Source organism: Oncorhynchus masou, chromosome 24 (assembly GCF_036934945.1).
Source record: "Oncorhynchus masou masou isolate Uvic2021 chromosome 24, UVic_Omas_1.1, whole genome shotgun sequence".
Lineage (NCBI taxonomy): Eukaryota > Metazoa > Chordata > Actinopteri > Salmoniformes > Salmonidae > Oncorhynchus > Oncorhynchus masou.
Genome location: NC_088235.1, coordinates 23,280,591 through 23,303,446, shown reverse-complemented (window position 1 = coordinate 23,303,446; position 22,856 = coordinate 23,280,591). Strand labels below are relative to the sequence as shown.

Genomic DNA, 22,856 nt, shown 5'->3' with positions numbered 1-22,856 from the left:
AACAAATTCCTATTTTCAATGACAGCCTAGGAACAGTGGGTTAACTGCCTGTTCAGGGGCAGAATGACAGATTTGTACCTTGTCAGCTCGGGGATTTGAATTTGCAACCTTCCGAGTACTAGCCCAACACTCTAACCACTAGGCTACCCTGCCGCCCCTATGACTTGTGACTATTACAACTATGAAATATTACATTTTAAAGCAACCACACACACACAGACAGAGAGAGAGAGAGAGAGAGAGGATAATATTGCATATAGTCATCAACCAGATGGAGAGCAGCGTTCTAAAATCAATGAGCCAGTCAGTCAGAGAAGGTCACTTCTTACCTGGGCAATAGCAAACAGAGAAGTGCCCAGTCTCAGGCTGGGCTAAGTCTCAATCCACACTGCCTCTTCAAACCATTAACCACTTAGGCAGCAAAGCTTAATCTTCCTTTCACTGACTCAGCTAGAGCCCTCTATGGCATGCCCATGGTGGAGTGCTGCTTCAACAACAAGCCCTGGAGCTGTCTGAAAGGAGATTTTACTTGTTTCAGACCAGCCAATGTTTCTAACAGGGCCCGGGCCAGCCAGGGTGGCTGTGATAGGGGGAGTGAGACAGACATGTAAAATCTATAAAGTAAAACCTATATGAACAACACATTTTGAATGAAAAGTGAATGTGCTCTCCACTACGCTTTCATGTTTCAGAAATGGTAGCCAATCATAGTGAGTGGATTATGGTGACGCAATAAGAAGGGCTTTGATGGACACCGGGACACGGATCCCATTTCCATCACTGGTGGAGAACCCCTGGAGCCTCTGGCAGAAAACCCTGTATTTCTCTGATTTCTACACGTGATCACATGTGTTTCTGATACCGCTAGCTGGAGGTGAGGTGGACCTGCCGGAGAACATGAGATTACAGGAACTAGTACTTATGCTTATACATGCTCATTAACACACACACACACACACACACACACACACACACACACACACACACACACACACACACACACACACACACACACACACACACACACACACACACACACACACACACACACACACACACACACACACACACAGCCTTGATACAACCCTGCAGGACACACAGCCTTTATACAACCCTGCAGGACACACAGCCTTGATACAACCCTGCAGGACACACAGCCTTGATACAACCCTGCAGGACACACAGCCTTGATACAACCCTGCAGGACACACAGCCTTGATACAACCCTGCAGGACACACAGCTTTGATACAACCCTGCAGGACACACAGCCTTGATACAACCCTGCAGGACATACAGCCTTGATACAACCCTGCAGGACACACAGCTTTGATACAACCCTGCAGAACACATATGTATAAATGCACACTAGAAGCATGATATTATCTTGTTTGAACCTCGATCAAGTGCAGCAGTGTGCAGTGCTACAAGAAGAAACACCAATGGAAATACAACCCAGAATTACCTGTTTATTTATTCCCCCCTATTTACTGTTCATGTCTGGTTGTTGTTGGTTTTTGTCATTGTTTTGTTTTTGTCTTTTTCATTTGCATTGGCAATGTAAACACGTTTCCCATGCCATTGGAGCCCTTCAAATTGAATTCATATAACCCATGCAGGCAGGCTGTAGGGGGCATACACTCACAGAGATAAGGGTTCCTGTTAGCCTATTGTCGCTGAGTATTTATTTGTATTTTTTATTTTTTCACTCTTATTGATTGCAATCGCTGTGTCAGATTTCAAAAAACTTTACGGAAAAAGCATAATCTGAGAACGGAGCTCAGAACCCAAAACAGCCAGAGGAATATCCGCCATTTTGAAGTCAACAAAGTTAGAAACAACACCATAAATATTCACTTACCTTTGATGATCTTCATCAGAAGGCACTCCCAGGAATCCCAGTTCGACAATAAATGACTGATTTGTTCCATAAATTTCCATCATTTATGTCCAAATAGCCACTTGTTGTTAGCGTGTTCAGCCCAGTAATCCATCTTCATGAGGCACAGGCACTTCATCCAGACAAAAACTCGAAAAGTTCTGTTACAGTCCTTTATAAACATGTCAAACAATATATGGAATCTATCTTTATGATGTTTTTAACATAAAACATCCATAATGTTCCAACCGAAGAATTCCTTTGTCTTCGGAAAAGCACTGGAACGAGAGCTAACTCTGTCGGGAGTGCACGTCATGAGACCAAGGCAATCTGCCAGACCACTGACTCAAAGAGGTCTCATGAGCCTCTCCTTTATAGTAGAATCGTCATTCAAGTTTCTAAAGACGGTTGACATCTAGTGGAAGCCGTAGGAAGTGCAACTTTATCCATATCTCAATGTGTATTCGGTAGGGCAAGCTTTGAAAAGCTACAGACCTCAGATGTCCCACTTCCTGGTTGGATTTTTCTCATGCCTGCCATAGGAGTTCTTTTATACTCACAGACATCATTCAAACAGTTTTAGAAACGTCAGGGTGTTTTCTATCCAATACTAATAATAATATGCATATATGAGCATCTGGGTCATGGTAGGAGGCAGTTCACTCTGGGCACGCTATTCATCCAAAAGTGAAAATGCTGCCCCCTATCCCAAAAAGGTTAAGGAGAAGTATATCTTTAATTCTGTGAATAACGCTTGTATCTTTTATCAATGTTTATTATGAGTATTTCTGCAAAATCACCGGATGTTTTGGAATCAAAACATTACTGCACGTAAGGCGCCAATGTAAACTGAGATTTTGGGATATAAATATGCACATTATCAAACAAAACATACATGTATTGTGTAACATGATGTCCTGAGTGTCATCGGATGAAGATCATCAAAGGTTAGTGATTCATTTTATCTATATTTCTGCTTTTTGTGACTCCTATCTTTGGCTGGAAAATGGCTGTGTTTTTTCGACTTGGCTATGACCTAAAATAATCATATGTTGTGCTTTCGATATAAAGCATTTTTTTAAATCGGACACGATGGGTAGATTAACAAGATGTTTATCTTTCATTTGCTGTATTGGACTTGTTAATGTGTGAAAGTTACATATTTAAAAAAAATATTTTTTAATTTTGCACGCCGCATTTTCAGCGGAATGTTGTTGAGGGGTGCTTCACTCAGTTGATCTACATGTGTGTTTGTGTGTGGAGCAGGATTTTTGGAGCATTGGACACTTTTGTTAACATGATATCCCCACCAGTCCCACTCCCATTCACAAGGGGGTAACGTTTTCTTGTAATGTCTATTCATTTGGCGAAATCAAGGAAGAGTTGCTTTTCCTTGCTAGAAGTAGCTAGCTGGCAGCCTTGCTAGCCTGGCTAAAAACATAGAAAGCTAGCTAGCCTTTTTAGTTTCCCACATTCAGTCCATGTGAAATAATCAGATGTATAATTTTAAAACATATTCATATACTTGCCAGGTTGTGTATTCTCTCCCTATTTCTTTCTTTCTTCCTCTCTCTCGGAGGACCTGAGCCCTAGGTCCATGCCACAGGACTACCTGGCCTGATGACTCCTTGCTGTCCCCAGCCCACCTGGCCGTGCTGCTACTCCAGTTTCTCATTGCTAAAACTACTGTACCTCATGGCTAATTCATGTACATGTACCACTGGCTAAGACTACTGCACCTCATGGCTAATTCATAGACATGTACTTCTGGCTAAAACTACTGCAGCCCATTGCTAAAACTACTGCACCTCATGGCTAAAACTACTGCACCTCATGGACATGAACTACTGGCTGGTCCCTTCAATGAACTACTAGACATGGTGTGTAGTGGAAATTCCCTTTCTGAGAAAGACAGTGCAGGTGACAGAGGAGAGAGAGGGGGGTGTTGGAGAGAGAGCAAAAGAGAGACCTCCTGCCAAATGTATGACCATATTAAAGACACATATTTCCCTCAGATTACACAGACCCACATAGAATTTGAAAACAAATCCAATTTTGATAAACTCCCATATCTATTGGGTGAACTACCACAGCGTGCCATCACAGCAGCAAGATGTGTGACCTGTTGCCACAAGACAAGGGCAACCAGTGAATAACAAAAAGTATTGTAAATATTTATGTTTATTTATTTTAAATTTTGTACTTCAACATGTGAAATTTGCAATGTCTTTACTCTTTTGGAACTTCTGTGAGTGTAATGTTTACTGTTCATTTGATTGTTTATTTCACTTTTATTTATTATCTACTTCACTTGCTTTGGCAATGTTAACATATGTTTCCCATGCCAATATAGCCCTTGAATTGACATTGAATTGAGAGAGGGGGCGTTAGAGAGGGGGGGGGTGATGAAATAAAAGAGACAAAGCCCAGGGAGGTGTGAGGTAACTAGGCAGATGTGTAGTAGTTTCAACAGAGTATTTTAAGAGCCAGCCATTGATGTAATTCTGAATATAAGCTGGGTGGTTCGAGCCTTGAATGCTGATTGGCTGACAGCCGTGTTATATCAGACCATATACCATGGGTATGACAAAACATTTATTTTTACTGCTCTAATTACATTGGTAACCAGTTTATAATAGCAGTAAGGCACCTCAGGGGTTTGTGGTATATTGCCAATATACCACGGCTAAGGGATGTATTCAGGCACTCTGCATTTCATAGTGCTTAAGAACAGCTCTTAGCCATGGTATATTGGCCATGTACCACACCCCCTTTGGCCTTATTGCTTAATCATATGAGATTGATTGACATATCAGAAGAGAAGAGAGAAGAGGGAAGAGAACCAAGGCTCCTTCCAAAAGCTCATTAACTGCCTATTGAAATCAAAAGAAATAGGGATGCACTGAATCTCTCTCTGCAAGAGCATGACAGATCTCCCTTTAGTAAGCAGAATCATTAATAGATAGAGAAGACAGAAGTAAAGGCTTGACTGATTATATATATACAAACACACAGGTGAGCACTTACACATACGCACACGCGCACGCACGCACACACACTCCATTCCACTGTTTCTTCAAGAGCGTTGATCCCACTTAAAGTGTTTATACAGCCTTCTAGAATGTCTTCAAGGAATATAAACCAAAGTCAGCCTTCAAATACAAAGCATTAGTCACTAATTCTCTGTAGAAATTATGGTGATACAGCCGGCAACCTTTTTGTATTATGTAGTGCTAACATGATGCATGAAGTGCCGAGAACCAAAACAACTCAGAACAACAGCTCTCATTCTCATGAAAATGGGGCCTGGCGATATGAAGGGATAGGAAGAGATAGATAGGGATAGGGAGGGATAAGGAAGAGATAGGGAAGGATAGGATGGGATAGGAAGGGATATGGGAGGGACATGAGAAGGATAGGGAGGGATTCTCCTGATTCCTGCTTACAAGCAAAAATTAAATCAGGAAGCACCAGTGACTAGATCAATAGAAAAAGTTGCTAAGCTACAGGACTGTTTTGCTAGCACAGACTGGAATATGTTACAGCAATCCTCTGATGGCATTGAGGAGTACACCACTTCAGTCATTGGCTTCATCAATAAGTGCATCGATGACGTCGTCTCCACAGTGACCGTACGTACATACCGCAACCAGAAGCCATGGGTTACAGGCAGCATCAGCACTGAGTTAAAGGCTAGAGCTGTGGCTTTCAAGGAGGGGACTCTAACCCAGAAGCTTATTAGAAATCCCGCTATGCCCTCTGACAAACCATGAAACAGGCAAAGCGTTAACACAGGACTAAGATGGAATTGTACAACACAGGCTCTGATGCTCATCGGATGTGGCAGGGCTTGCAAACCATTACAGACTACAAAAGGGAAGCACAGCCGAGAGCTGCGCAGTGAAATGAGCCTAGCAGATGAGCGAAACTACATCTATGCTTGCTTCGAGGTAAACAACACTGACACATGCATGAGAGCACCAGCTGTTCCGGAAGACTGTGTGATCACGCTCTCCGCAGCCGATGTGAGTAAGACCTTTAAACAGGTCAACATTCATAAGGCCGCAGGGCCAGACGGATTACCAGGACGTGTACTGCAACCATGCGCTGACCAACTGGCGAGTGTTTTCACTGACATTTTCAATCTCTCCCTGTCCGAGTCTGTAATACCAACATGTTTTCAGAAGACCACCATAGTGCCTGTGCCCAAGAACACTAAGGTAACCTGCCTAAATGACTACCAACCCGTAGCACTCACGTCTGAAGCCATGAAGTGCTTTGAAAGGCTGGTCATGGCTCACATCAACACCATTATCCAAGAAACCCTAGACCCACTCCAATTTGCATACTGCACCAACAGATCCAGAGATGATACAATCTCTATTTCACTCCACACTGCCCTTTCTCACCTGGACAAAAGGAACACTACGTGAGAATGTTATTCATATTGACTTACAGCTCAGCGTTCAACACCATAAACACCAATGCACTCAAAGCTCATCAATAAGCTAAGGACCCTGAGACTAAACACCTCCCTCTGCAACTGGATCCTGGACTTCCTGACGGGCTGCCCCAAGGTGGTAAGGGTAGGCAACAACACATGCGCCACGCTGATGCTCAACACAGGGGCCGCTCGGGGGTGCTTGCTCAGTCCCCTCCTGTACTCCCTGTTCACTCATGACTGCACGGCCAGGCACAACTCCAACAGCATCTATTTAAATTTTCAGATTAAAAAACAGTGGTAGGCCTGATCACCGACAACGACGAGACAGCCTATAGGGAGGAGGACAGAGACCTGACCATGTGGTGCCAGGATAACAACCTCTCCCTCAACGTGACCAAGACAAAGGAGAAGATTGTGGACTACAAGAAAAAAATAACCGAGCACGCCCCCATTCTCATCGACGGGGCTGCAGTTAAGCAGGTTGAGAGCTTCAAGTTCCTTGGTGTCCACATCACCAACAAACTAACATGGTCCAAGCACACCAAGACAGTCATGAAAATTGCACGACAAAACCTATTCCCTCTCAGGATACTGAAAAGATTTTGCATGGGTCCTCAGATCCTCAAAAGGTTCTACAGCTGCTCCATCAAGAGCCTCCTGATTGGTTGCATCACTGCATGGTATGGCACCTTCTCGGCCTCCGACCACAAGGAACTACAGAGGGTAGTGCGAACTGTCCAGTACGTCATTGTGCCAAGCTTTCTGCCATCCAGGACCTCTATACCAGGCAGTGTAAGATGATGGCCCTAAAAATTGTCAAAGACTCCAGCCACCCTAGTCATAGATGGTTATCTCTGCTAACGCACTGCAAGCGGTACCGGAGTGCCAAAACAATAGTAAATAGTCAATAGTCTCGCTATTGTTGTTTTCCTACTGCTCTTAAATTACTTCTTACTTTTATCTCTTATTCTTGTCTGTATTTGTTTAAACTGCATTGTTGGTTAAGGGCTTGTAAGTAAGCATTTCACTGTAAGGACTACACCTGTTGTTTTCGGCACATATGACTAATACAATTAGATTTGATTTGATATGATTTGATATGAAGAGATAGGGTGGGATATGAAGGGATAGTGAATGATAGGGAGGGGTATAGGAGGAATATGGGAGGGATAGGAATGGATAGGGAGGATAGGGAGAGATAGGGAGAGGTAGAATGGGAAGGCAGATTGAGGTAGAATGTGCATGCTGATAGATTATGCTGATCTAGGGAATCGCTTGTGAATCAATTGTTGGAGGTTGAGATGGCTGGATGGATGGAGAAGGTAAAAGGAGGGTAGAGTTGGACAGAGAGAGTAGGAAGACAATACCTGACAAATCCACCACAAGAAGAGAAGGCCCCTCAATAAAAACATCCCCCTCTGACTTGACCCACTCAACTCTGAGAAGAGTAGCAAAGAAGCAGAAAGGGAGGGAGTAGAATAGAAGAGAAGAGGAGGAGGGATATCAGTTCAGTGGGAAGAGTAGCTCTTGCGGGGAACAATGCCTATTATGCTCAATTTGATTTATGAGGTAGTTCTGTCATCAAACCGGCAATTGTGTGACAACGAGCCCCTCTTTTTCCCTGCTTTCCTTTCGAAACGAGGGCATTGTCCTTTGGCGGCGGGGTGAACAGGGCAGTGGCCAGGCCATGGGGGCGGGGGTGGGGTTGGAGGGTGGAGGGGGCTGGGTTCCTATTGAGGACTGAGTGGAAGCACTTCTAGATCACTCTCAGCTTTGAGTGAGAGGAGCTTTTGGAGAGCTCTGGAGTGGAACGTGTGCCTAGAGGTTCCCCCTGGAACACTTGGCTGCCCCCTAGGTTCCATGAGCTCTAGGAAGATTCCACTGTCTCTCTCTGCTCTGTCTCACATGGGAGAAATGTCTTTACACTAAACAACTAACATCTATCCATGCTTTAGTATGACATATTTTACCAATCAAATTGTGCTATTATTTTTCTATTCTCTCTCTCTCTCTCGCTCTCTCAGATGAACACGAGAAGAGAGATGTAGATATATTGTCTGGTAAAATACAAAGACTAGTCTTTCTTTTGCAGTATAAGATAGGCATCTTCAGCCCCACTTGTTCCTTGACTGGGCACAAAGTTTGGAGAATGTTGTGAATTATAACTATTTTACCCCTGTTCTCGACAAACGCTGACAAATAAGTGTGGGCTCAAAGTAGTCTATTAAGTATTCTATTGGTGCCTCTCTCTGTTCTGAATTTAGAAGAACCCTTCTGCATTGTTCGACTGTGAGGACATATTGAAGTTAGCTGTTTTCCTAAGCACAATCTATCACGGCATGGATGATGAAGGGTCCATTCAACAAAGGAAAGTACATTATATTTGACCGTCTTTTTGTAAGAACTAATTTGAACAAATTCAACAGCTTGAGGCCTCTATAGGGTGCTGAAGGAAAGGTAGTACAGTCTGTTTGTAATGGCCCAGCTTGTCTGCCTGTGAAATGGGATTGAAATTAGTAGAAAGAGTTGATGTAACACACACATACAGTGGATGCCACTGACTGAGCAGACAGGCAGGCAAGCTCAACTATCCTGGATCACTGCATACATATTTTCAAAGCAGTGTTGAGACACAGACAGAAGCCAGATGTTTTGAAATATACCCCGATGAACCTGGAGTCTGACATTATATTTAAACGCAGAGCAAGGTTGCGGCTATAAATTCAAAATAATAAGAGGAGATAAGAGGTAAGGAGAGGACAGGAGAGGAGGAGATAAGAGGAGAGGATATAAGAGGACAGGAGAGGAGAGAAGGAGATAAGAGGAGAGGAGAGGAGGGGAGTAGCTAAGTGGAGAGGAGAGGAGGGGAGTAGCTAAGTGGAGAGGAGAGGAGAGGAGAGGAGAGGAGAGGAGAAGAGAAGAGAAGAGAAGAGAGGAGAGGAGAGGAGAGGAGAGGAGAGGAGAGGAGAGGAGAGGAGAGGAGAGGAGAGGAGAGGAGAGGAGAGGAGAGGAGAGGAGAGGAGAGGAGAGGAGAGGAGAGTGGAGAGGATGGTAGGTTCCTGTATGAGAAGACAGAAGACGAGACGAGACGAGACGAGAGGAGAGGAGGAAAAGAAAGGTAAGAAGATAAAAGGACAGGAGAGGAGGGGAGGGGAGGAGATAATAGTAGAGGAGCAAAGAGGAGATAAGAGGAGAGGATGTTAGGTTCCTGTACATGGCCATTTAGTGTTTCCTGGCATCATTTCCAGTTTGAAGAGATCCAGGGATCTCATCTTAAACTAAGGGGCAGGAGATTGCATGCATGGATTGCCTGTGTTCACACTTACGTCTGTGCGTTCTCTTGATTGTGTGTGTAGTCTCTTTGTTAGTGAGTAAATGACTGGCTGGCTGCCTGACTGGCTGGCTGGTTGACTGCCTGGCTGATTGACTGCCTGGCTGACTGGCTGACTGTGTGATGAACCCTATTTGATACTAAAGCACCATTAAGCCTTGAGAAGGAACCCCTCTTCAGACTGTCAGGATGCTTTCCATCCAGGCCTGGAGCTCCACATTAATAGACCTCGCTGAATACATGGTGTCACTGGATCCCTGTAAGATGTCGGGTTGGATGGTGGAACAGGCACAAACAATCACACCACATACAGACGACACAAACAATCACACCACATACAGACGACAAAAACAATCACACCACATACAGACGACACAAACAATCACACCACATACAGACGACACAAACAATCACACCACATACAGACGACACAAACAATCACACCACATACAGACGACACAAACAATCACACCACATACAGACGACAAAAACAATCACACCACATACAGACGACACAAACAATCACACCACATACAGACGACACAAACAATCACACCACATACAGACGACAAAAACAATCACACCACATACAGACGACACAAACAATCACACCACATACAGACGACACAAACAATCACACCACATACAGACGACACAAACAATCACACCACATACAGACGACAAAAACAATCACACCACATACAGACGACACAAACAATCACACCACATACAGACGACACAAACAATAACACCACATACAGAAGACACAAACAATCACACCACATACAGACAACACAAACAATCACACCACATACAGACGACACAAACAATCACACCACATACAGACGACAAAAACAATCACACCACATACAGACGACACAAACAATCACACCACATACAGACGACACAAACAATCACACCACATACAGACGACACAAACAATCACACCACATACGACGACACAAACAATCACACCACATACAGAAGACACAAACAATCACACCACATACAGACGACACAAACAATCACACCACATACAGACGACACAAACAATCACACCACATACAGACGACACAAACAATCACACCACATACAGACGACACAAACAATCACACCACATACAGACGACACAAACAATCACACCACATACAGACGACACAAACAATCACACCACATACAGACGACACAAACAATCACACCACATACAGACGACACAAACAATCACACCACATACAGAAGACACAAACAATCACACCACATACAGACAACACAAACAATCACACCACATACAGACGACACAAACAATCACACCACATACAGACGACACAAACAATCACACCACATACAGACGACACAAACAATCACACCACATACAGACGACAAAAACAATCACACCACATACAGACGACACAAACAATCACACCACATACAGATGACACAAACAATCACACCACATACAGACAACACAAACAATCACACCACATACAGACAACACAAACAATCACACCACATACAGACGACACAAACAATCACACCACATACAGACGACACAAACAATCACACCACATACAGACGACACAAACAATCACACCACATACAGACGACACAAACAATCACACCACATACGACGACACAAACAATCACACCACATACAGACGACACAAACAATCACACCACATACAGACACAAGCCGCTGGAAGAGGCTGTCTGAGCCGTCTACTGAAGAGGAGAGATGAATAATGTAAACAGGCGTAGCCTCACAGATACACTGACACACTGACCTGGCTGGCTGGCTGGCTGGTAGAGCCCAGCCTCTTTCAAACCTCTACCGCATACAAGGAGTCAGACTCTCAGAACATGGTAGGAAAGAATTGACCTTCGGCTCCAACGTTAACAAACAATGAACTTAAACAGCCCCATACATCACTGAAATCACAGGGAGAAATATGCCAACAAAGGGCATTCTTATCTAAGCATGTTTACTCTTAATGTCTATCTGGTTTTAGTTCAGGCTATGGACCAGACAGAGAAGAGAGTAAATTGAGAGAAAGTAACCAACACATGCAGAGTGAGGGATTGTATCTCAGGCAGAGACAAAAAGACACACCAACACTGTATTACTGTACCCACCAGCTTTATATACTTGCATGCACTACAAATGGTACACTATTCCTTATATAGCACACTACTTTGGACTAGAGCCCTATGGGCCCTGGTTAAAAGTAGTGCACTTTATAAGGAATATGGTGCTATTTGGAATGGATTCACATCACAATATTCTCTGTTTTTCCATGAAAACACTTAACTGAGAATAGAGTGCTCCAGAAGCCTTTCTCACAACCACAGTGGTTCCTTTGTGGTGGGTTACCATCCCCACAGCATGACACACACAAATCACTCAATTCAATAACTCACCATTTGCTACACGGTCTGTTCCGGGTATATTTTTTGCTAATCAGCACCAAGGAATAAATAACAGTAAGAAAGTGGCATTGTTCTAATCTGAAGGAGTTACAGGCCTGAGGCCATGCAGGGTGAGTGACATCACTGAGTGTTAATAAAAGGACTGTGGTAAGGAGAGGCAGGGTGAGTGACATCACTGAGTGTTAATAAAAGGACTGTGTTAAGGAGAGGCAGGGTGAGTGACATCACTGAGTGTTAATAAAAGGACTGTGGTAAGGAGAGGCAGGGTGAGTGACATCACTGAGTGTTAATAAAAGGACTGTGGTAAGGAGAGGCAGGGTGAGTGACATCACTGAGTGTTAATAAAAGGACTGTGTTAAGGAGAGGCAGGGTGAGTGACATCACTGAGTGTTAATAAAAGGACTGTGTTAAGGAGAGGCAGGGTGAAAGACATCACTGAGTGTTAATAAAAGGACTGTGGTAAGGAGAGGCAGGGTGAGTGACATCACTGAGTGTTAATAAACGGACTGTGGTAAGGAGAGGCAGGCTGAGTGACATCACTGAGTGTTAATAAAAGGACTGTGGTAAGGAGAGGCAGGGTGAGTGACATCACTGAGTGTTAATAAAAGGACTGTGGTAAGGAGAGGCAGGGTGAGTGACATCACTGAGTGTTAATAAAAGGACTGTGGTAAGGAGAGGCAGGGTGAGTGACATCACTGAGTGTTAATAAAAGGACTGTGGTAAGGAGAGGCAGCTCTCCATGTGGTATAAATAAAACAGTGAGGATGGTGGGGGAGTAGGGAGGTGGGGGAGTAGCAAGGTGTGGGAGTGTGGGAAATCGGTGGGTGATGGGGGTGTAGTGTGGTGGGTGAGTAGGGGAGTGGGGGAACATCAGGTGGAGAAGCAGGGGAATGGGGAGTAGAGCAATAGGGGTAGGGGAGTAGCGCGGTGGGCGAGTGGGGGAATGGGGGAGTAGGGGAATGGTGGGGGATTAGGGGAGTAGGGGAATAGGGTGGTGGGGGAGTAGGGGAGTGGGGGAGTGGTGAAGTAGGGGAGAGGCGGAGTAGGGGAGCAATGGAGGAATAGGGTGGTGGGGGAATAGGATGGTGGGGGATTAGGGGAGTGGGGGAATAGGGTGGTGTGGGAGTATGGGAGTGGAGGAGTAGGAGATGGGGAGAAAAGGAGTAGGGGAGTGGTGGAGTAGGGGAGTGTGGAAGTAGGGGAGTGTGGAAGTAGGGGAGTTGTGGGGGAGAACAGGATTAGGGAATTGGGAAGTGGTGGAGTAGGGGTGGTGGGGGAGTGGTGGGGGAATAGGGTGGTGGGGGAGTGGTGGAGTAGGGGAGTGGTGGGGGAGTGGTGGGGGAATAGGGTGGTGGGGGAGTTTGGGGGAGTAGGGGAGTGTGGAATTAGGGGAGTGGTGGAGTAGGGGAGTGGGAGAATAAGAGACTGGTGGAGTAGGGGAGAGGTGGAGTAGGGAAGTGTGGGAGTAGGGGAGTGTGGGAGTAGGGGAGTGTGGGAGTAGGGGAGTGTGGGAGTATGGGAGTGTGGAAGTAGGGGAGTGTGGAAGTCTATTCTGGAAACAGCCCTGGCTCTCTGGTCTGGAAACAGCACTGGCTCTCTGGTCTGGAAACAGCACTGGCTCTCTGGTCTAGACACAGCCCTGGCTCTCTGGTCTGGAAACAGCACTCGCTCTCTGGTCTGGAAACAGCACTGGCTCTCTGGTCTAGACACAGCCCTGGCTCTCTGGTCTGGAAACAGCACTGGCTCTCTGGTCTGGAAACAGCACTGGCTCTCTGGTCTAGACACAGCCCTGGCTTTCTGGTCTAGACACACTCCTGGCTCTCTGGTCTAGACACACTCCTGGCTCTCTGGTCTGGAAACAGCACTCGCTCTCTGGTCTAGACACAGCCCTGGCTCTCTGGTCTGGAAACAGCACTGGCTCTCTGGTCTGGAAACAGCACTGGCTCTCTGGTCTGGAAACAGCACTGGCTCTCTGGTCTAGACACAGCCCTGGCTCTCTGGTCTGGAAACAGCACTCGCTCTCTGGTCTGGAAACAGCACTGGCTCTCTGGTCTAGACACAGCCCTGGCTCTCTGGTCTGGAAACAGCACTGGCTCTCTGGTCTGGAAACAGCACTGGCTCTCTGGTCTAGACACAGCCCTGGCTTTCTGGTCTAGACACACTCCTGGCTCTCTGGTCTAGACACACTCCTGGCTCTCTGGTCTGGAAACAGCACTCGCTCTCTGGTCTAGACACAGCCCTGGCTCTCTGGTCTGGAAACAACACTGGCTCTCTGGTCTGGAAACAACCCTGGCTCTCTGGTCTGGAAACAGCACTGGCTCTCTGGTCTGGATACAACCCTGGCTCTCTTTCTATATTTTTACATTGTAGAATAATAGTGAACACATCAAAACTATGAAATAACGCATATGGAATCCTGTAGTAATCAGAAAAGTGTTAAACAAATCAAGATATATTTTATATTTGAGATTATACAAATAGCCACCCGTTGCCTTGATGACGGCTTTGCACACTCTTGGCATTCTCTCAACCAGCTTCATGAGGTAGTCACCTGGAATGCATTTAAATTAACAGGTGTGCAATCTTAAAAAGTTATTTTGTGGAATTTCTTTCCTTCTTAATGCGTTTGTCTTGTCAGAAGATAGGGGTGGTATACAGAATACAGACCTATTTGGTAAAATACAAAGTCCATGTTATGGCAAGAACAGCTCAAATAAGCAAAGAGAAACAACTGTCCATCATTACTTACAGACTTGGAAATTCGTATATGTGCGCGCACCTGCTAATATCGCTTTCCTATTGAACATACTTCTTTCCATATTAAATATTATAGTTTAATTACATTTTAGGGTATCTGAGGATTACATAGAAACATATTTAGGGGTACATTTTCTGATTCCTATCTTGGCATGTTGAACGAGTGTGTTACTCAAATCGATGGTGCCAACTAACCAGACTTTTTGGCATATAAAGAAGGATTTTATCTAACAAAACCACACTACATGTTAAAGCTGGGACCGTTTAGATGACAAATCAGAGGAAGATTTTCAAAAAGTAAGTGAATACTTGATCGCTATTTGTGAATTTATGAGACCTGTGGCGGTGGGAAAATATGTTGATGTGGGGCGCCGTCCTCAAACAATCTCGCGGCATGCTTTCATTGTAAAGCCTACTGTAAATCGGACAGCGCAGTTAGATTAACAACAATTTGAGCTTTTAACCAATATTAGACACTTGTTTAATATCCATTATTTGTATCATTATTTATTTGAAATGCAGGCCCTCCTGTTTCACGGGAAGATGTCCCGCTAGCGGCCCGCCTAGCCTTAATTAATGAATGTCAGTCAATGTGGACAATTTCAATCATTTTGAAAGTTCAGTTCCAAAAACCATTAAGCGCTATAATTAAACTGGTTCCCATGAGGTCCACCAAAGGAATGGAAGATGCAGAGTTACCTCTGCTGCAGAGAACAAGTTCATTAGAGTTACCAGTCTCAGAAATTGCAGCCAAAATAAATGCTTCACAGAGTTTCAAGTAACAGATACATCTCAACATCAACTGCTCTGAGGAGACCGTGTGAATCAGGCCTTCATGGTTGAATTTCTGCAAGAAAACCACCACTAAAGGACATCAATAATAAGAAGAGACTTGCTTGGGCCAAGACTTGTGGAAATTTGTCCTTTGGTCTGGAGTCCAAATTTGAGATATTTTTGTTCCAACCGCCATGTCTTTGTGAGACGCGGTGTGGGTGAACGGATAATCCCTGCTTGTTTATTTTTCACCGTAAAGCATGGAGGAGGAGGTGTGATGGTGTGGGGGTGCTTTACTGGTGACACTGTGTGTGATTTATTTAGATTTCAAGGCACACTTAACCAGCATGGCTACCACAGCATTCTGCAACGATACGCCATCCCATCTGTTTTGGGCTTAGTTGGACTAACATTTGTTTTTCAACAAGACAATGACCCAACACACCTCCAGGCTGTGTAAGGGCTATTTTAACAAGAATGAGAGTGATGGAGTGCTGCATCAGATGACCTGGATTCCACAATCACCCGACCCCAAATTAAGATGGTTTGGGATGAGTTGGACCGCAGGTGAAGGAAAAGCAGCCAACAAGTGCTCAGCATATGTGGGAAAACCTTCAAGACAGTGTGAAGCTGGTTGAGAGAATGCCACAAGTGTGCAAAGCTGTCATCAAGCAAAGGGTGGCTATTTGAAGAATCTCAAGTATAAAATATATTTTGATATATTTAACACTTTTTTCATTACAAAATGTGTGTGTGTGTGCGTGCGTGTGTGCATGTGCGTGTGCGTGTGTGTGTGTGTTCACCATGACATGTCTCTCCTCCATTACTCCCAGACAGTACAGCTGTGGTGTGGGTTAATGGTGTAAAAATTCCTCTGGTTAACATATAATTAGTGTTGTGTGGCAATAGTAACACAAGTGCCAATTAAACTGTTCATTTGTGAGGGGAATAATGACAGCAGTGTTGTTGTACTCTTGGATCCTCAGGCAGTTCTAAAGCTCGGTCTTGGATGATAGCCTAGATAATGTCTGCTATGATATCTCAGTGCATCCCGAAGACAAGATAAATTGCAGTTAAGTATAGTGAGCTGGTCGGGGCACACGTTGTTAACCAACTGCTGCTAGTTCCAGTTATCGGCCAGCGTTGATGTCCAAGATGGAGCGAGATTTCAGGGTTTCATTATTTCATTTGTATGTCGGATAACCATCGACAGCACCATGAAAAATGTTTTCTTTTCGCCCTCCGCTGTCTCTAGCGAGGGCCTCATGGTTCGCAGCGAAACATGATCCGCTAACACTCCATGCCAGAAAGACCAAAAAAAATCTGAGATTTGAAAAAGACATTTGAGAAATGGGTCCTGCCAACAAAATATGTGAGCCTTGGCCAGAACACTTTAGAGTTTGTTTTCACAAGACTTTTCAACTGTTATACAGTAATTCTTCACTGTATTTTTACCTCACGTACGTCTTGCTGTGCTTTTCTGTGCTCAGTTCCACAGGATAATCATATTCTGTTGTCTCACTATATGATAGTTTACTTTTTTCTCACAAGTATTTAGGAAACTCAAACTGTTCCTGCCAAAGTTAGTCCAGTCCTGTGTCTCAGGGGTCTTCAACCTTTCCTTGCCCAGTGACCCCCTCGCAGGCAAACCGGCAACCCAAGGACATTAGCAAAAAAGGAAAAGTCCCACACACTGGGGAGCCAGAGACCAGCCAATAACAATTCGTATTTGCCCCAAAATGTGCTTTATTACAGACAGAATTACACCTCACATTCATCAGCTGTCTGGGTGGCTGGTCTCAGACAATCCTGCAGGTGACAAAGCCGGATGTGGAGGTCCTGGGCTGCCATGGTTACATGTGGTCTGCGCTTGTGAAGCTGGTTGGATGTACTGCCAAAAACGCTGGAGGCGGCTTATGGGAGAGAAATTCATATTAAATTATCTGGCAACAGCTCTGGTGGACATTCTTACAGGCAGCATGCCAATTGCACACTCCCTCAAATTTGAGACATCTATGGCATTGTGTTGTGTGACCAAAACCTGATTATTTTAGAGTGGCCTTTTATTGTCCCTAGCACAAGGTGCACCTGTTTAATCAACTTCTTGATATGCCACACCTGTCAGGTGTGGGTTCAATTCCCATGGGGGACAAGTCAGTCGCTCTGGATAAGTGTCTGCTAACTTAATTAAATGTAAAATTATCTTGGCAAAGGAGAAATGCTCACTAAAGTGGATGTAAAAGAAAAATAAGGTTTGTGTGTGTATGGAAAATTTCTGGCATCTTATTTCAGCTCATGAAACATGGGACCAACACTTTACATGTTGTGTTTATATTTTTGTTTAGTGTACACTGCCAGTCAAAAGTTTTAGAACACCTACTCATTCAAGAGTTTTTCTTTATTTTTACTATTTTCTACATTGTGGACTAATAGTGAAGACAGACATCAAAACTATGAAATAACACACATGGAATCATGTAGTAGCCAAAAGGTGTTAAACAGATCAAATATATTTTAAATTTGAGATTATTCAAATAGCCACCCTCTGCCTTGATGAGAGCTTTGCACACACTCTTGGAATTATCTCAACCAGCTTCATGAGGAAGAACCTGGAATGCATTTCAATGAACAGGTGTGCCTTGTTAATAGTTAATTTGTGGAATTTCTTTTTTTCTTAATGCATTGTGTTGTGACAAGGTGTGTGTGTGTGTGTGGGGGGGGGTGTACAGACGATAGCCCTATTTGATAAAATACCAAGTTCATATTATGCAAGAAAAGCTCAAATAAGCAAAGGGAAACGACAGTCCATCATTACTTTAAGACATGAAGGTCAGTCAATACAGAACATTTCAAGAACTTTTTTAGTTTCTTCAAGTGCAGTCGCAAAAAACATCAAGCACTATGATGAAACTGTCTCTCATGAGGACCGCCAGAGGAAAGAAAGACCCAGAGTTACCTCTGCTGCAGAGGATAAGTTCATTAGAGTTACCAGCTTCAGAAATTGCAGCCCAAATAAATGCTTCACAGGGTTCAAGTAAGAGAATACATCTCAACATCAACTGTTCAGAGGAGACTGTGTGAATCATGGTCATGGTCGAATTGCTGCAAAGAAACCAGTACCAAAGGACACCAATAATAAGAAGAGACTTGCTTCGGCCAATAAATATGAGGGATGGACATTAGACTTGTGGAAAATTGTCTTTTGGTCTGGAGTCTAAATTGTCAATGTTTGGTTCCATCCGCTGTGTCTTTGTGAGACGCGATGTGGGTGAAAGAATGATCTCTGCAGGTGCATTTCCCATCGAAAAGCATGGAGGATGAGGTGTTATAGTGTTATGGTGCTTTGCCAGTGACACTGTCTGTGATTTATTTAGAATTCAAGGCACACTTAACCTCTTGGTGTTAGGGGGCAGTATTTTAATTTTTTGAAGAAAAAAAACGTTCCCATTTTAAATGGGATATTTTGTAAGGAAAAGATACTAGATTATGCATATAATTGACAGCTTTGGATAGAAAACACTTGAACATTTCCAAAACTGTAAAGATATTGTCTGTGAGTATAACAGAACTGATGTTGCATGTGAAAGCCTGAGAAAAATCCAATCCGGAAGTGCCCATATTTTGAAAGCGCTGCATTCCAATGACTCCCTATTCAGCTGTGAATGTACCATCAACGAGCTTACACTTTCTACATATTTCCCAAGGTGTCTACAGCATTGTGACATAGTTTTACGCATTTCTGGTGAAGAATAGCCGTAGGCAGCCACATTGCGTATGTGGTCACATGGTGGCTCCGAGAGAGATTCTCGCGTAAAATACAGAGGTAGCCATTACTCCAATCGGTCAGAGTGAAAAACGAATTGTCCCGACTGATATATTATCGAATAGATATTAGAAAAACACCTTGACGATGGATTCTAAACAATGTTTGCCATGTTTCTGTCGATATTATCGAGCTAATTTGGAATATTTTTCAGCGTTGTGGTGACTGCAATTTCCGGGCGATTTCTCAGCCAAGCTATTTCGCCTACAAAAATAATATTTTGCAAAAAAATGAACATTGGCTGTCTACCTGGGAGTCTCGTGAGTGAAAACATCTGAAGTTCATCAAATCAAAAATAATTTGATTGCTTTTCTGATTTCCGAGACAAGTTTGCCTGCTGCTAGCAAGGCATAATGCTATGCTAGGCTATGATAAACTTACACAAATGCTTGTTTAGCGTTGGCTGTAAAGCATATTTTGAAAAATTTGAGATGACAGGGTGTTTAACAAAAGTCTAAGCTGTCTTCCAATATATTTCACTTGTGATTTTCATGAATAGGAATACTTTCTAGGAATATTTATGTCTGTTGTGTTATGCTAATTAGTGTCAGATGATGATAACGGTCCCGTTCACGGGCTGGGCATCACTACAGGTTAACCAGCATGGCTACCACAGCATTCTGCAGCGTTATGCCAATCCATCTGGTTTGGGCTTAGTGGGGCTATAATTTTTTTCAATAGGACAATTACCCAATACACCTCCAGCCTGTGTAAGGGCTATTTTACCAAGAATGAGAGTCATGGAGTGCTGCATCAGATGACCTAGCCTCCACAATCCCCCGACCTCAACCAAATTGAGATGGTTTGGGATGAGTCGGAACACAGCGTGAAAGAAAAGCAGTCAACAAGTGCTCAGCATATGTAGGAACTTGTTCAATATTGTTGGAAAAGCATTCCAGATGAAGCTGGTTGAGAGAATGCCAAGAGTGTGCATAGCTGTCATCAAGGCAAAGGGGGACTATTTGAATAATCTCAAAAATAAAATGTATTTTGATTTGTTTAACTTCTTGAAACTCCCCATCCCGGATCCGGGATCGTGACTAAAGCCTCAGGCTCATTAGCATAACGCAACGTTAACGATTTCTGAAAATCGCAAATAAATTGAAAATAATGCGCCTACTCTCAAGCTTAGCCTTTTCTTAACAACACTGTCATCTCAGATTTTCAAAATATGCTTTTGAACCATAGCAATTCACTAATTTGTGTAAGAGTATGCTAAGCTAGCTTAGCATTTTGAGTAGCATTTAGCACGCAACATTTTCACAAAAACCAGATAACCAAATAAATAAAATCATTTACCTTTGAAGAGCTTCGGATGTTTTCAATGAGGAGACTCTCAGTTACATAGCAAATGTGCAGTTTTTCAAATAAATATTATTTGTGTAGGACAAATCGCTCCGTTTTGTTCACGTTTGGCTATGAAAAAAACCTGTATACAGTTATAGCCTGAAGCTCATTAGCATAATGTAACGTTAACGATTTCTGAAAATCGCAAATAAAATGAAAATAATGCGCTACTCTCAAGCTTAGCCTTTTCTTAACAACACTGTCATCTCAGATTTTCAAAATATGCTTTTGAACCATAGCAATTCACTAATTTGTGTAAGAGTATACTAAGCTAGCTTAGCATTTTGAGTAGCATTTAGCACGCAACATTTTCACAAAAACCAGATAACCAAATAAATAAAATCATTTACCTTTGAAGAGCTTCGGATGTTTTCAATGAGGAGACTCTCAGTTACATACCAAATGTGCAGTTTTTCCTGAAAGCGTCTTTGTGTAGGAGAAATCGCTCTGTTTTGTACATCACATTTGGCTACCGAAACGAACCGAAAATTCAGTCACCTACAACGTCAAACTTTTTCAGAATTAACTCCATAATATCGACCGAAACATGGCAAACGTTGTTTGGAATCAATCCTCAAGGTGTTTTTTCACATATCTCTTCATTGATATATCGTTCGTGGAAGCCTGCATTCTTCTCTGAATTCTGTGGAAAAATACTTGCAGCTGACTTTTGCGCACCAATTTCGGCGCAGGACACCGGGCGGACACCTGGTAAATGTGGTCTCTTATGGTCAATCTTCCAATGATATGCCTACAAATACGTCACAATGCTGCAGACACCTTGGGGAAACGACAGAAAGGGCTGACTCACTCCTCTCGCATTCACAGCCATATAAGGAGACAATGGAAAACTGAGCCTCAAAAATCCTGCTCATTTCCTGGATGCCGTTTCATCTTGGTTTTGCCTGTAGCTCACGTTCTAGGGCACGCACAGAAAATATCTTTGCAGTTCTGGAAACGTCAGAGTGTTTTCTTTCCAAAGCTACCAATTATATGCATAGTCGAGCATCTTTTTGTGACAAAATATTTCGCTTAAAACGGGCACGTCTTTTTATCCAAAAATGATATAGCGCCCCCAGAGTTTCAACAGGTTAACACTTTTTTGGTTACTACATGATTCCATATGTGTTATTTCATAGTTTTGATGTTTTCACTATTATTCTATAATGTATAAAATTGTACAAAATAAAGACAAATCCTTGAATGAGTAGGTGTTCTAAAACTTTTGACCGGTAGTTTATATATCATTATTTCATTTTTCGCGGACCCCTGGTTGAATACCTCTTCTGCATCTAATTTGTGTATTTATTTTATTTGGTGAAGGTTTGCAGAGGTAAAGGTGCATAGGTAAATCATCATTGTTCCGGGATTTGTCCAAAAATACAGCAAAGCTCCACTCAACTCTGCTCTCTCTTACAGGAACAACCTGCATACTAACTTCAAACAGTCCTACTGAACACACAGAGAGGGAATATGGTCCAGGTTTAAAAAAATTCTTACAGGCATGTGGCCATGCAGGGTGTTAATAAAAGGACTGTGGTAAGGAGAGGCAGGGTGAGTGACATCACTGAGTGGTAATAAAAGGACTGTGGTAAGGAGAGGCAGGGTGAGTGACATCACTGAGTGTTAATAAAAGGACTGTGGTAAGGAGAGGCAGGGTGAGTGACATCACTGAGTGTTAATAAAAGGACTGTGGTAAGGAGAGGCAGGGTGAGTGACATCACTGAGTGTTAATAAAAGGACTGTGGTAAGGAGAGGCAGGGTGAGTGACATCACTGAGTGTTAATAAAAGGACTGTGGTAAGGAGAGGCAGGGTGAGTGACATCACTGAGTGGTAATAAAAGGACTGTGGTAAGGAGAGGCAGGGTGAGTGACATCACTGAGTGTTAATAAAAGGACTGTGGTAAGGAGAGGCAGGGTGAATGACATCACTGAGTGTTAATAAAAGGACTGTGGTAAGGAGAGGCAGGGTGAGTGACATCACTGAGTGTTAATAAAAGGACTGTGGTAAGGAGAGGCAGGGTGAGTGACATCACTGAGTGTTAATAAAAGGACTGTGGTAAGGAGAGGCAGGGTGAG

General features: G+C 43.5%; 1 protein-coding gene across 1 annotated transcript in view; it reads right to left on the bottom strand.

Moving 5' to 3' along the window:
- The window catches only part of LOC135511920 (heparan sulfate glucosamine 3-O-sulfotransferase 3B1-like), a 52,431-nt gene that overhangs the window by 4,565 nt on the left and 25,010 nt on the right, over positions 1 to 22,856 (bottom strand). The window lies entirely within an intron of this gene.